Below are 14,164 nucleotides of genomic sequence, written 5' to 3'. Positions count from 1 at the left end.
TTCTTGTTTATTTTTGTTAATTATATTACGGTTACTTAAATGCTCTATCATATATTAATTATTAATATATTCTTAAAATGGTTGAATAAATAAATAAAATTTTTAGAATTAATTTATTTTAAAAAGTATAAATAAAATTAAAATATTATATTAGTTATTAAATTTTCAGTAATTTCGATTTGCGAAAACAATTATATTTAAATATTACTAAATTTATTGAAGTATTAATTATTTTAAACTTCAGGATATTAAATGAAAATTTAAATTAATCAAACATTATCTTCTCACTCTCAAAGAATTAAATAATCATCAACGAAATGATAATAATACCTATGGGTTGAGTGCGGGTTGAATGAGTCTATTACAATCTTAATAACGAACATCAAACACATGGTAAATGAATGATTAAAAATCAATATTCTCTTAGCATATATACCAAAAAACGCATATATGTTTTATTTTATAAATAAAATCTAAATCATTATATTATCTATGTACATGAATCAAATGATTGTTTATATTTAGATTTACATGTTACACTAATAATTTTCGGTTAGAATTAAAAAATATTGAACCATGTAACACCTTCCACGTACAAAATGATATCAGGCACGTGATGTTTGATTCTCCTTTGAATTTAGTCAATGATCTACCCATGAATCACTCACTCTTCATGGACGATGTTGAAAAACATCCATACACTTTAACCTTTTTAATATAAAATAAACAATAATTAAAATACTATTCCAGTCGAGTTTAACGCACCTCGTCGGTACCAAATTTTGTGACCAAATAAATAAATGGACTACAAAATGCCAAGATATGCAATCAGTGCTTGCACATGTATTATCACACAATCAAGGGACAAAGGGGCAACGCAACCCCGTAGAAATTACATGGATCAATCATGGAAATCAACTTGCATGTTACACATTGTCTGATTTTCAAGAAATTAGTATCGTAATTAAATTTTTTTTCCTAAAACACGTAATCATTCATTAAATTTTTTTATTAAATTTTTTAAAGTTAAATTATTTATTTTTATCAATAGAAAGAAAAATGAACAAAATCAACTTTTTAAGACATTTTTTTTCCATTCAGGAGATCGATGATAAATTATGTAAGAAATATAAATGATAAATCAAATATCAATATGTATATGTACGTAGTTAACATAATGATTCACTTGTTGAACTTGAATCAAATGTTAAATGAAACCGATACCCCCATAAGGATACGGGTCATGGATCGACCCGGGACAATAATTGGATAACTCATATCAGATTCAATAAGCTGGGTACCTTTCCCATAGCCCGGGCCTTTTCTTCTCTTCATGGGCAGGACATAACCCGGGCCCCCATGCTATCACCCGGGCACTTCTCTTATCGAGCAATCATTATTAATAGCCCAGGCTTTCAAGCTAATACCTGGGTACTTTGCCACTCGAGCTAACTCGAAAATTGCACCACATTCGAGTGTGATCGATACGGGCTGTCTAATATATCAGAACCACTTGGATTTAGAGTGTCTTAGAAGTCATCAGAAGCTATAGTATGGGTAGCCGACTTACCATACCTAGTAAGTGGCGCTGGAAACGAGGTACCTACCTATTTTCTACTATAATTAAATAGAAGGTATTAATGTCATTTATAGATTCTGAAATCCTTGAACTCTCAAGCATTTTACATATTTTCTTTCAAAAATTGCTTGTGTTCATATGAAAACCTGCTGACTTTAGCATCGGAGTGGTTACGCCGGACACTCTTCCGACGCCTATTCACGAGTTTTTTTTTTTTTGTGTGCATGTGCTATTACAGCCATTATCTTCATTCAAATTCCCAAACACTATAAATTACTGATTTGATCCGTTGGAGCCCTTACTCGGCTCATCCATTTCAGTGAGTGCACATCAGAAACAAAAATTATAATCAACATATGATGTATTGTTTTATTGATGGTCTAACATCATTTTCAGTAGCGCTTCCAAACATGGCGCAAGAGTTGGAGGCCTCAATAACTGAAATGGGCCCACCACAGGGACCCAGTATGTTGGTTTTATTACACCTAACTAGAACTTTGGATCGTGTTGTTCTTGGTGTAATAAATGATATGGATATAAAAGAAATATCAGGATCGCAAAATTTATTTTCTACCCAAATTAGATAAAATTATAAAAAATACATATATGAAAAAATAAAATGTACACATAACGTTTTTCGTTTTACCTGAAACTAAGGGCACTTGCGCCAAAATGGCATTTCACATCATTTTGGCCCAGAATTGAGCTGCGCTATTTTGCAAAATAGGCCACCTCCACTTCACTCTGCGCCAAATTGAGTCTTTTAATTATATATATTTTTTGTTTTTTTATTATAAATATTTATATAAAAAATTATAAATATTATTTATATAATAATATGATATTATTATAATAGTATAATATTTATTATATTATTTTAATAATTAGATATTTAATAATAATAATTGAAATATTTAATTATAAAAATTTATAAATAGATTTTAAAATAATTTTATAATTAAACATCTAACACACAAATTTATTGAATAATATTTAAACATTCAAGCACACAGTTAAAATAAAAATATGAATTCGAATTCAGATAATTTAAATGCAAATACAATACGAATTTGAATTCAGATAATTAAATTAATCATTTTAATAATATTATCACAATTATTAATAATATAAAATTAAATATATCAAATATAAAATGTAATTATAATTATATCACTAAATTTAAAAAATACACATTTAATAATTAATAAGAAAAAAATTAAATAAAAAAGAATATTCCGAGAATATTCATTTTTAGAGTAATAAGATTTGAAGTAGATGAGTTGGAGATGAATATTGCATTTGGTGCAGAAACTGCACTATTTCAAATTATAGTTGCTTTAAAATAGAGTTTTGGGTTGGAGATTGACCGAATCTTTTAAAGTTGTGTACAACATACACATCCATATATCCAGAATAGCGTGTAAAAAATTATTGATAGCGAGGAGAATTTTTTGACAAATTGCGAATCTACTCAGGCAGAGAAATTATACATGAATAGAACAGCACGTAAAATCATAACTGCATGTTCTGCTGCTGTGACATTATCCTATATTAATGAGACATTCAAGAAACAAAATGGAAGTTGATGTATCAATAGAGGAAACACTTATTAAATCATAGTATGATGCAATCACATGGGATGTCCACAAATAGACAATTACCAATATTGTTACATTTTACCTCTAAAACTCTTTTTTTTTCCTTCTCATTTCTCCAGTACTATTCTTCTCCGGCGTATCTAAAAAAATTCAAAATTCTATTAATATTTGAGATTCTGGTTCGATATCTAATTAATGAATATTAAAATTTTATGATATCCATGTACAGGGATCGCAGCCCATCGATATGACTAGCTTCATGAGTTGAAGAATCTGAAAAAGGAACAATTTTAGTTACCATCAAATTATAAGAAGAATGCTCGATTATATAGAAAAAGAGTAGATCTTTTATAAGACGATCTCACGGATCTTTATTCGTGAGACAGATCAATCATGTCCATATTACAATAAAAATCAATATATTTGACATAAAAAGTAATAATTTTTCGTGGATGACCCATATAGAATATCTGTTTCACCAAATTGACCCGTGAGACCATCTCACAGGAGTTTTTGTGTAGGAAAAAACATACAAAATAAATACAATTATAACAATTTATTATGCCCAAAATAACCTGGTCAACAGTCTATCAATTTGTTGTTCTTTTACATAAAACAATTACATCCATGGACCATGGTTTAGACCCAATCACGGCCGGACTTGAGAAGAGGCCCAAGAGGCCTCCGCTTCAGGCCCAGATGTCTAATAGGATACAAAAAATAAATTATATATTAATTTTAGATTTTTTAAAAAATACTTTTAATTTTTGAGAACTAGCTCATTCAATTATCTAAGAAATTCGATAGTCCAAAATAATTTATGGGCACTCTTCAAATCACACACTGTATAAAAAGTAAAAATATATTGAAAAGATGATAAAATATAGTAGTGTTGATAACAATGCGACGTGTAGATGCGAGCCAACGAAATTTCAATTTTTTATCTTGATTTTTTCATTCTTAAAACATTGGAAGAAGTAAATTAATATGTAAAAATGTTTCTAGAAAGTTATTTCAATGTTCTATTACTTGTTCTTTGATCGGCTCGGCTTGTTTCAACAACCCTTTATTTCAGCTCGACTTCTATCAGTGATAAGAGCTGAATACAAAAAAAATAGTTTAAGTTAATAACAATTATGCTATCAAATATTGAACAAAAACAGACTTATTGAAATGTAGATAACACAAATTTGTTTCTGGATATTCGAAAACTTGAATTACTCATATGTCGTCCATTTTTCTTTGTAGAAGGATTTCACTAAAAGACTTTGATAATTACAAATTGTCCACTTCAGCAAGATTTACCACACTACCTAACTGAAATTCTTAGTATCTCAGATTCTTAAACAATTCGAGTATTAAGACTTCTTACTCTCAACTATAATGATTTCTCAAAATAAATTCTAAGAATGAATTGATCCTTAATGATGATCATATTACAAAGTATCAGCGTGTGCTTGCTATGATCAGCGTGTGCTTTCAAAAATTTTGTTGAACTCGAAGAACTTTTCTTAGACAAATAGAAATGTTGAAGCCAAGAAAGATCTTAAGCATGCACGACTGATTTATTTATAGGTATTGCATATAATGATCTTCCTTTTGAATTTAGGAATCCGTTACAAATACAGATGACATTGTACCATGTCATCGTTCTTTCTGACAAATAGTACAATTCGGGTATTTCGCATGGACTCTGATATTCAACAGATTTAAAAAGCTGTTATGCGAGATCTTATTCAATCATCAGCTAGGCTCTGCTATTCAGAAATGATAAGTAGATGTTCATGTAATGTCCGTTGTTTAGACTAACTGATCTGCTGATGTATATTGTTCTATTACTTGTTCTTTGATCGGCTCGGCTTCCTTCAACGACCTTTTATTTCAGCTCGAATAATTCTATCAGTGATCCTTTGTCGTCGAACAATTCACTAACATTTTCATTAGGCAACGATATGACTCTGATTAACAGTCTTGCTCTGGAAATATATCTACACAATCAGTTTTTTTTTTTCAATTTAGTTCGACTAGGCTCTTTAGTTATCCATTGGATCAGCAGTCTTATTAAATCATCAAAACATAAGTGTTCTAACAAATTCATTATACTTATTTGTATTCATTCGTATTACTAATTATTAGTTATTTGTATTCATGAAATATCAATAGGATACTTACTTTATTCATCATATTCATGAATATCCATTCAAAATAGTTAATGTGAGAAACTTATGTGGCTTTCTTAAAATAACAAAAGAATGAATGAATTGATAACAAAAATAACTAGTTTAGTCAAACATACTTAATTTTGCCCCCTTAAATGGTACCTAATAAGCCATCTAATGCATCTTCCAGCACAATACCAACTCCGATTTCATTTATACCATATAAACAATTTGACCTGTTACTGTAACGTCCCGAAAATTTAAAGGTCCACGTGAACCACATGCCGCAAATTATTAAATTTCTTTGATATTTTATTAAATTCTTTTAAAGCATAAAATGCATGTTTATTTTATTAATTTGTGTTTAATTATTTTTATGCATTTTATGCATAATTCATGCATGATAAGATTTAATTCATGAAATTTTAAAAGTTCGTGCATTAGGGTTTATTGATGCATTTCACGCTCGAACGAAGAACGGAGACCGGAGAATTTCCAGGAAAAATTATTTTATTTCACGATTTATTTTTATAAATTAATATAAGGTGTTTTTAAGTGTATTTTTCAAAAATAGGAATTTTTGGGTATTTTTACCCGCAAGATTCTAATTTGTAACGGTACGCAAATTTTATCAAACCGGGGGACTTTTTGAGGGTTCGACTAATATTTTCAAAATCTTTTCAACACGAAATATTTTTCTGGAGTGCGTTGGGATTTAACGAGCCTACTTTTAAGATTGTTGGGCTTAAAATTTCTTTTTAAACCTTTAAAATAAATTTAAGGGCCCATTAGTTGGTTTGTTAACTATTTTTATGTTATATAATTTACCCTAAACCACTTTTAACCTAAACAAATCCTCCATCAGCCGCCCACCTCCTCCAATTGGCCATCTCTTTCGTGAATTCCAGCAGCAAGATTTCGGTGCTCCATTTTTCCTCCAAGCTCAAGCTTTTCTCCCCCGCCTCGTGTCCCTTCGAGCATTTGTACATCAAATATTTAATCAGGCACGCAATTGTATCATTATTTTCTCATCACACACTCCACATGTAGGCTGTTATATGTGCATACTCGTAGGGGTTAAAGGAATTGCAGGTTATGTTGTTTATGCATCGGTTTTCAAGAATTTGTACATACTATATTATGCAAACTCACGTTTTCATGCATGCTGGGGTAAGGGGTTGCTGTCTTGGGTGGTTAGGAAGCTGTTTTGGTCAAGGATATCAGTGGCAAGGGGCTGGAATTAAGGCTGGTGACGAGTGGAAGGAAAGTTGAAAGAGGTAGCCGAGAGTTGGGGTTTGAGGTGTTGTGATGGTTGTGGGGTGCGGTCTGGTGTATGGGTCGGCTGGGAGCCTGGGGCTAGGGTCTGGTGCGTGTTTAAGGGTCCTAGGATGAGTCTCTTTATGGTGGTTCATGGCCTGGAGCGGCAGCTAAGAGACTGAACAAAGAAAGTTGCGGCTGTGCACTTTGTGTTCGTGTAGGGCAAGTCACGGCTGTGGGTTTTAAGGCGGTTGCTGGACGGGGCCAGGGCGTGGGGCAGTGTCTTGGGTCGTTCCTTAGGGTCCTAGGGAGGGCTTGGTGGTGTTGGTTCAGGGCTGGGTTGGCTAGGGAAGGTGGCCAGACCAGGAAGCAACCAGCTGCACCAATGGGAGACGGGTTAGGCTAGTCACGGCTCTTGCTTGCTTTGGGGCTCAGGCATTAGTTCTGAGTTTGAAAGGGGTGTATCATGGTCTTAAGTTATGTCTAAGGGTTGGGTCTAGGGCCTGGTTCAGGTCCGGTTCGAGTCGGTTTAAGCATGAGAGTTGAATTAAGGAAAGATGGTGACTAAGGCTTTCGGGTTAGCACATGCTGGAAATTCCAGCAGCTTGCTGGCCTATTATTCGAGTGTCTAAAGGTCTGGTTTTGAGGTTTTTAGGACGGTTTAGATGTTTTGTAGGTATGATAAAAAGTTGGAAAAGTTTTGGTTAAGTTTCGGGTCGATTCGGGGTAAAACCGAGAACTCGGTTCAAATTTTAAAAAGAATGGGTTAAGTTCTGATTTTGGCTCGGGTTTACGTCTATGAATACTTTTAAATATGTTTTGGGATGTTTTAAGGAGCTTGATAAGCTTCGGGTAAATTTTAGAGGTCCAGGGGAAAAACGGTAATTTTTGGGTTTCCAGGGGCAAAATAGTCATTTTGCACCCGGTGTGAGATTTTGGTACTGGCAGCGCCCTGAGCACAAATTAAGATATTTTAAATGATTATGCATCATGTTTACGGTTTTTACGCAAGTATAATAAATACGGTGCATGCTTAGTTTAAAGGAAAAATTATGTATATGCATGTTTTTATTAAGTGATGAATATGATGACATGTTTTGAAGGAAGTGATTTAGTTGTGACTAACACGATGACACGATGACATGTAAGGCCCGGACTCAGTGGGCGGGTAATGCCGTCGCTGATGATCCTCGCCGCCGGGTACCGCGGTTACACGTAGATGGATCCATCGACTGACATGATGACATGATGATACGAAAGTCACAGCTAATGAACGGAATTCAAATTAAGATTTTAACATGTATATGCTGATACGATGATACATGCTATTACCATGTTTTGACAGGTCACGGTTACGCATACGATATGATAACATGATGAGACATGTTTTGACACGTTACGATTTTACACGACACGTTCATGTTCATGTTTCTAAGCTCATGAAATGTATGTTTATTATGCTATTTTTCACTGTTGTGTGCTACGTATATATACTTGCTATTACTGGTACAGGTGTGTTGAGTCTTTAGACTCACTAGGTGTGTGTGATGCAGGTGAGCATTTTGATAAGGGAATCAGAGGTGCCGAAGACTGAGTAGGCAGGCGGCATGTGCGGTGATACGACCCGAGGACCATTATTTTTCCGCATATTGATTCATGTGTTTTGAGAGGAGTTACGCATTTTTATATGTTGATGATTTTACGATTTTCACACGTTTACGTTTACGTTGATTTTAGATGACGTTAGTTATTTTTAAACTGCACTACTTTTATTGGCAAATAAATACGATTATTTTAAATGTCATTTTATAATTGCGAGCTTTTTTTTTAAAAAAAATATTCCGCACTTTTAAAACGGGAGACGTTTCAGTTACACAGACATTTATTAATTGGACAATGATACGATTAAATGACGCATATATATGTATTCAAGGACTTGGAATAGAGGCAGCTGTAGCATNTTTTTTTTTTTTTTTTTTTTTTAAGTACAATTGCTTGGGGTCGGATGCTAGGTTAGAACCTACGCCGGCCTCTCCAACATAAATGATTGAATTAATCACGACCCAATTTAGTGTGGTTTAATATGGAATCAATATCCAGATTGAATGGAATTCAACATCAATAGTAAATTAGATTGAGTTGTTTCAAAATGATTTTTAAAATGAATCAAAAATCATTTTAATTCCATCCGTTGAATCCGGTATTGAACTAGTTTAGAACTGGTTTTGTACAGCTATATTGGATAACATGTACAATATAAATATCTATTATATATATAAATATGTGACTTTATATCTGAATTTCTATTTTTCTCCTTATTAATTACTTGTTTTATTAATTGTTTGTTTTTAATGTTGTCTATCTTATTAATTGCTTGTTTTTAATGTTATCTATCCACATTATCAATTTAGATTTATTTATTTATTTTTTATTATGTAAATTAGTATTTGATATCTTTTATGTCTACTCACATTATAATATGTTATTTTTAATAAAATGATTTAGATTTTTTTATTTATCTTTTCTTACGTCAATTAAATTACTTAAAATTTAAAAATAGTTCATTGTTGAATTATGAATTTCTTTTGTGTCTTATTAATATTTTTTTCATGTCTTCATTATTTATTTTGGTGACTTTGGCTATAACTTATTAGTTTTAAAAAATATTTTTTGCAAAAGAAAATTTCTTTAATAAAATATGGTTAAAAACTATATTGTGATATACCATTTTTATAAAAAAAAACTTCTAATTTTTAAATCTCTTTAATTTTTACAGTTGGCTAGATTTTATGTGTTTAAATAAAAAAAAATTTGAACTAACATTTTTTGTGGTTTATATTTATAAATTATTTGAATAAAACACGGTAAAAGATCGTTGTGATTAGACCAATCAATTTGGGTTGGGTTCGTCTATTTGGCCCACATCGTCAAATAATTTAAGTGTGTTGGGTTGAAATTTTGTCAACCTATTTAAAGGTAGGACTAAATGAGCCCGGACGAGTTTGTGTTAAATATCAATATATCTACTATTATCGCTTTTCAATCATGAATTCCTCATATAAAGGGGAGATTATCATCTTGCTTTTAAAATTATGATGTTACTATTAATTGCTTGCTTTTATTGTTGTCTACCCACATTACAATATATTAATTTTAATCCAATGATATAGTTTTTTTATTTTTCTTTTCATTATGTCAATTCAATTAATTAAAGCTTAGAAATAGTTCATTGTTGAATTGTGAATTTTTTTTATGTCTTATTAATTTTTTTTTCATGTCCTCGTTATTTTATTTTATTTTTTTTGACGTTGGCTATAACTTATGAGTTAAAAAATATTTTTTTGCAAAGGTTTATATTTAAAATTACTTTAATAAAATATGGTTAAAAAATGTATTATAATATACCATTTTTATAAAAAAAAATTTTTCTAATTTTTAAATCTCTTTACTTATAACCGCTGGTTAGAATTTATGTGTTTAAATAAAAAAAAATTCAACCAACATTTTTTGGCGGTTTATATTTATAAATTATTTGAATAAAACAAGGTAAAGGATCGTTGTGATTAGACCCATCAATTTGAGTTGGGTCCGTCGATTGGCCAACACTACCAAACAATTTAAATGGGTTGGGTTGAAATTTTGTCAACCTATTTAAAGGTGGGCCTAAATGAGCTCACACGGGTTTATATTAAATATCTATATATATAATATTGTCGATTTTCAATTGTAAATTCTTCATGTAAAAGGGAGAATATCATCTTGACTTTATGTCGTAAATTGTGGGTTGTTCAGATATTTTGGTAGTCACTGAAAATTGAGTGTCAAAGTTGACATTTGAAATGTGTTTTTGGATTCCTGACAATATATATGTTCGTCAACATATTATTTTAAGTTATTTTTATCAGTATTGTGAATATTAAACCCGTTTATTGAAATAAATAAGTATTATTATATATTTAAATTAATATCTACTTTCAGGTTTGACATGTTCTGAGTCTTAGCAATATGTGGAACAACAGATTCAAGCAAACGAATACACAAAGTCTGGGGCGAAACCAAAATTATGTGGTAACAATAATTAAAATATAAACAAATAAATTTTTAATGAATTTATCGAGGTTAAGATGCATAACAAATCTTATATCATAATATATAAAATTTCAACCTTATAAATGAAATAAATCATACATATATGAAATATACAAAATTTTATAACATATACAATCAAGTAATTTATTTTAATTGTATTTTATTCTACAAAAATTCTTGTCAAACTCAGTGATTGTGGATTTAACATATATTAAATCAGCAAACTAAAGAGCGTGTCAATTAAACCAATTGAGTAATCACATATTCTTGAATTGTTTAATTAATTTTATCTTGAAAATTTGTTTTATTTAATATTTTAAATTATAAGACACCGTTACTATAACTAAAGACACATTTTTTTAAATATTCATAAGGACTCAATCACTAACTCATATGAAAAAACATTTATCGACATACTATATTGAAAACATTCTAATTAATTCGGCGCATTTGCTGAAAATTTTCTAATTAATTAAGAAAAATTCATTTACAATAATCGTATTTAATCTTTTTGGACCAACACCATTTATTTTATAAGATATTCATCGCAATTCTTTATTTGTATGTTAATCTTTAAATCTGAATTATGATGTATATTGTTTTTCTAAAAATTCTTAAATAATGATTTAATACATTTATTCGACACTTCAATATTAACATTTTAAAACATATTAATTTTATATTATTTGTGTACACCACTTCTAATCATGATTATAAAAATTCAATAAACATTCTAAAAATGAATTAGGTAGAACATAAAAAATTACACAATTAATCAAAACAAAGGAAATAAAAACTAAATAATTGTCTATTACCTATAAACTACTAATAACGACTTAGATTGAAGTCGGTGAGAGTGGAGGCCACTAAGTACTAAAAAAAATAAAAAGTTAATGCTTGAATGAGTCACACTGCAAAGTTAGTTAAAAAAAACGAAGGACAAAGTTGGTTAATAAAAATATTATAATGAGACTAATTTGAATGAGACTCATATATATAAGTATCTCACTTGGTCTCACCTTATGTTTTGTCACTGTACAAAGCGAAAGTTTATGCACTGTAGTGTTCTACATTTTCTTAATTTTTCTCTTGATTTCAAATTTAATTTCATCATCTATTGGTCTTTAAAGATATATTAGAATTTTTTCTAAATATTTAATCTTAAATGTGATCAATTAACCAAATAATTATTATACTTTGTATACAATAATAAATAGATTAATATTTTTGAAAATATAAAAAGTAATATATTGAGAAGAATAAAAAAAGAATGTTAGAATTAATACTATAATTATCTAATGTCAATATTAAATTTAACATCCTACATTCGAAAATGTGTTTATTGAAATATAATAAAGACCATGATGATAAACTAAAAATAATAATTTANTTGTATACAATAATAAATAGATTAATATCTTTGAAAATATAAAAAAANATGTACTTTGACACACACACACACACACACATATATATATATATATATGTATGTATATATATATGATTTTTTTATTTTAAAATATAAATTTTCAAATAAATGAAAAATGATTTTTTTTCCATACTACTTATGTAGAATATCAAGTATATATTCTACTCAAATGTCTTATAAATTCATATGATATAGTAAAAGGTTATTTGCATAAACTTATTTGTTGAGTGCAATAATTGATCATGTTGGGTAGAGTAATTAAAATGTTGTGCTTGAACTGTTGTACTATTTAAAATATTTGATTTGCACTGTTATCATAATTTATAGGTTTTGATATAATAGTAAAAGCTTGAGCCTACAATTGGTATCAGAGCCAATATCGCGACTTTGATTTTCATTGATTGCAATTGGTGCAATTATTAGGAGATAAATTGTTTGGTACAATAATTGTCCGCTATGGGTAGTCGCTTGAGCTGTTGTATGATTTAATTAAAGATTTGACTTGCATAGTTACCATCAGTTATAGCTTTTGGTAAAGCGACAAACGCTCGATCCTATATTATTCGATTGTAATGCTAGAAGAAACAAGTTGCATTTATCAACTTTTAGTTTTGAATTGATCCCTTACATGTTACTCGATTTTAAATTTAAAAGCATTCTACAGTATTCAAATATTATTATATATTGAATTATAATTTATCCCTTTCAAATTGGATAAATATACAATAAAACTCATGTAAATATTATTAACAAAAACATTTAAAAGAAATATTGGATTTGTCGATAATCAAAATAAGAAATAAACAAATTGTGATCATTGAGTGAGAAATAAGATATTTAAATAAAGTTATAATTGCCACAATGAAATAATGCACCTACATGTATTTATCATTGTATTTTGCAACTAAAATGTCAAAAAAAAGTTTCCACATATTATTTTTATATCATATTTAAAATAATTATGAATCCTAAATTTTATTATTTTGAGTTGGCTTTTGTTATGAAAAGTCATTGTGAATAAATTGAATTTAAAAATTCTTATATCTATGTATATCACATATTAATATATCAACCTAAGTGCAGGTAATAAAAAACTACAAAATGAACTTATTCATCTTCAATGTACACAAATTATATAGTAAAGATATATGACAATTAAGACAATGAAGTAGAATATATGCTCACATATGACAAAATATATACACAAGAAAAAAAATAAATAAAAATATTTTTCTATATATAAATATTTTTTTATAACTTTTTACAATGAGTTGGAGAAAATAAAAGATAACAAATATTAACGCTTTTGGGTTACACAAAAAAATAGAAATGGAAGAAGTATTTGTCATACTATGAATTCAGTTTCCAAATTAAATGTATACTATAAAGTTATATTTACCGTTCAAATTTTATAAATGCAATGAATCTTTTTTAAGATAAGAGTACACAAATGTTCCCGTTAAGATATTTAAACAATTAGAAAAATTAAATATATTATTTTTCTGGAGGTAATATCAATATGACATTAGTAATTTGATTGTGCTAATTATACTTATGAGTTGATATGAAATATTAAAATAAGTGTCATAAGAGTTAGTAAAAAGATGATTTATTGTCAAAAATATTATTATTATAAATTGCAAATAAATGACAACATTTAATCAATATTTTTTAAAATCAATACATCAGTATTTTTTATGTGATGATAGATTGTTATAATAATTAGGGGTGAGCATTCGGCCGGTTCTGTTACCGACCGAACTGAACCGAATTAGTCATAATCAGATCGAACCGAAATATTTAGCAATAACCGAACCGACCGAATTAATTTTCATAATGGATGAAAACCGAACCAAATTAAAATCGGTTATTTCGGTTGGTGACCGGATTAACCGATTAGTTTTTTTAAAAAATCCGTGAGTTAACTTTAATTATATATGTAATTTTTTTAACACTACCGTCTACACAAATGCATAAAAAATAATATCACATACATCACAAATTTTTCTTTAGAATTAGGGTTGATTTAAAAATTAAAAATAAAAATATATAT

This window comes from Primulina huaijiensis, chromosome 6, assembly GCF_012295235.1.
Source record: "Primulina huaijiensis isolate GDHJ02 chromosome 6, ASM1229523v2, whole genome shotgun sequence".
NCBI classification, from domain to species: domain Eukaryota; kingdom Viridiplantae; phylum Streptophyta; class Magnoliopsida; order Lamiales; family Gesneriaceae; genus Primulina; species Primulina huaijiensis.
Note: the sequence above shows the minus strand (reverse complement) of the source record.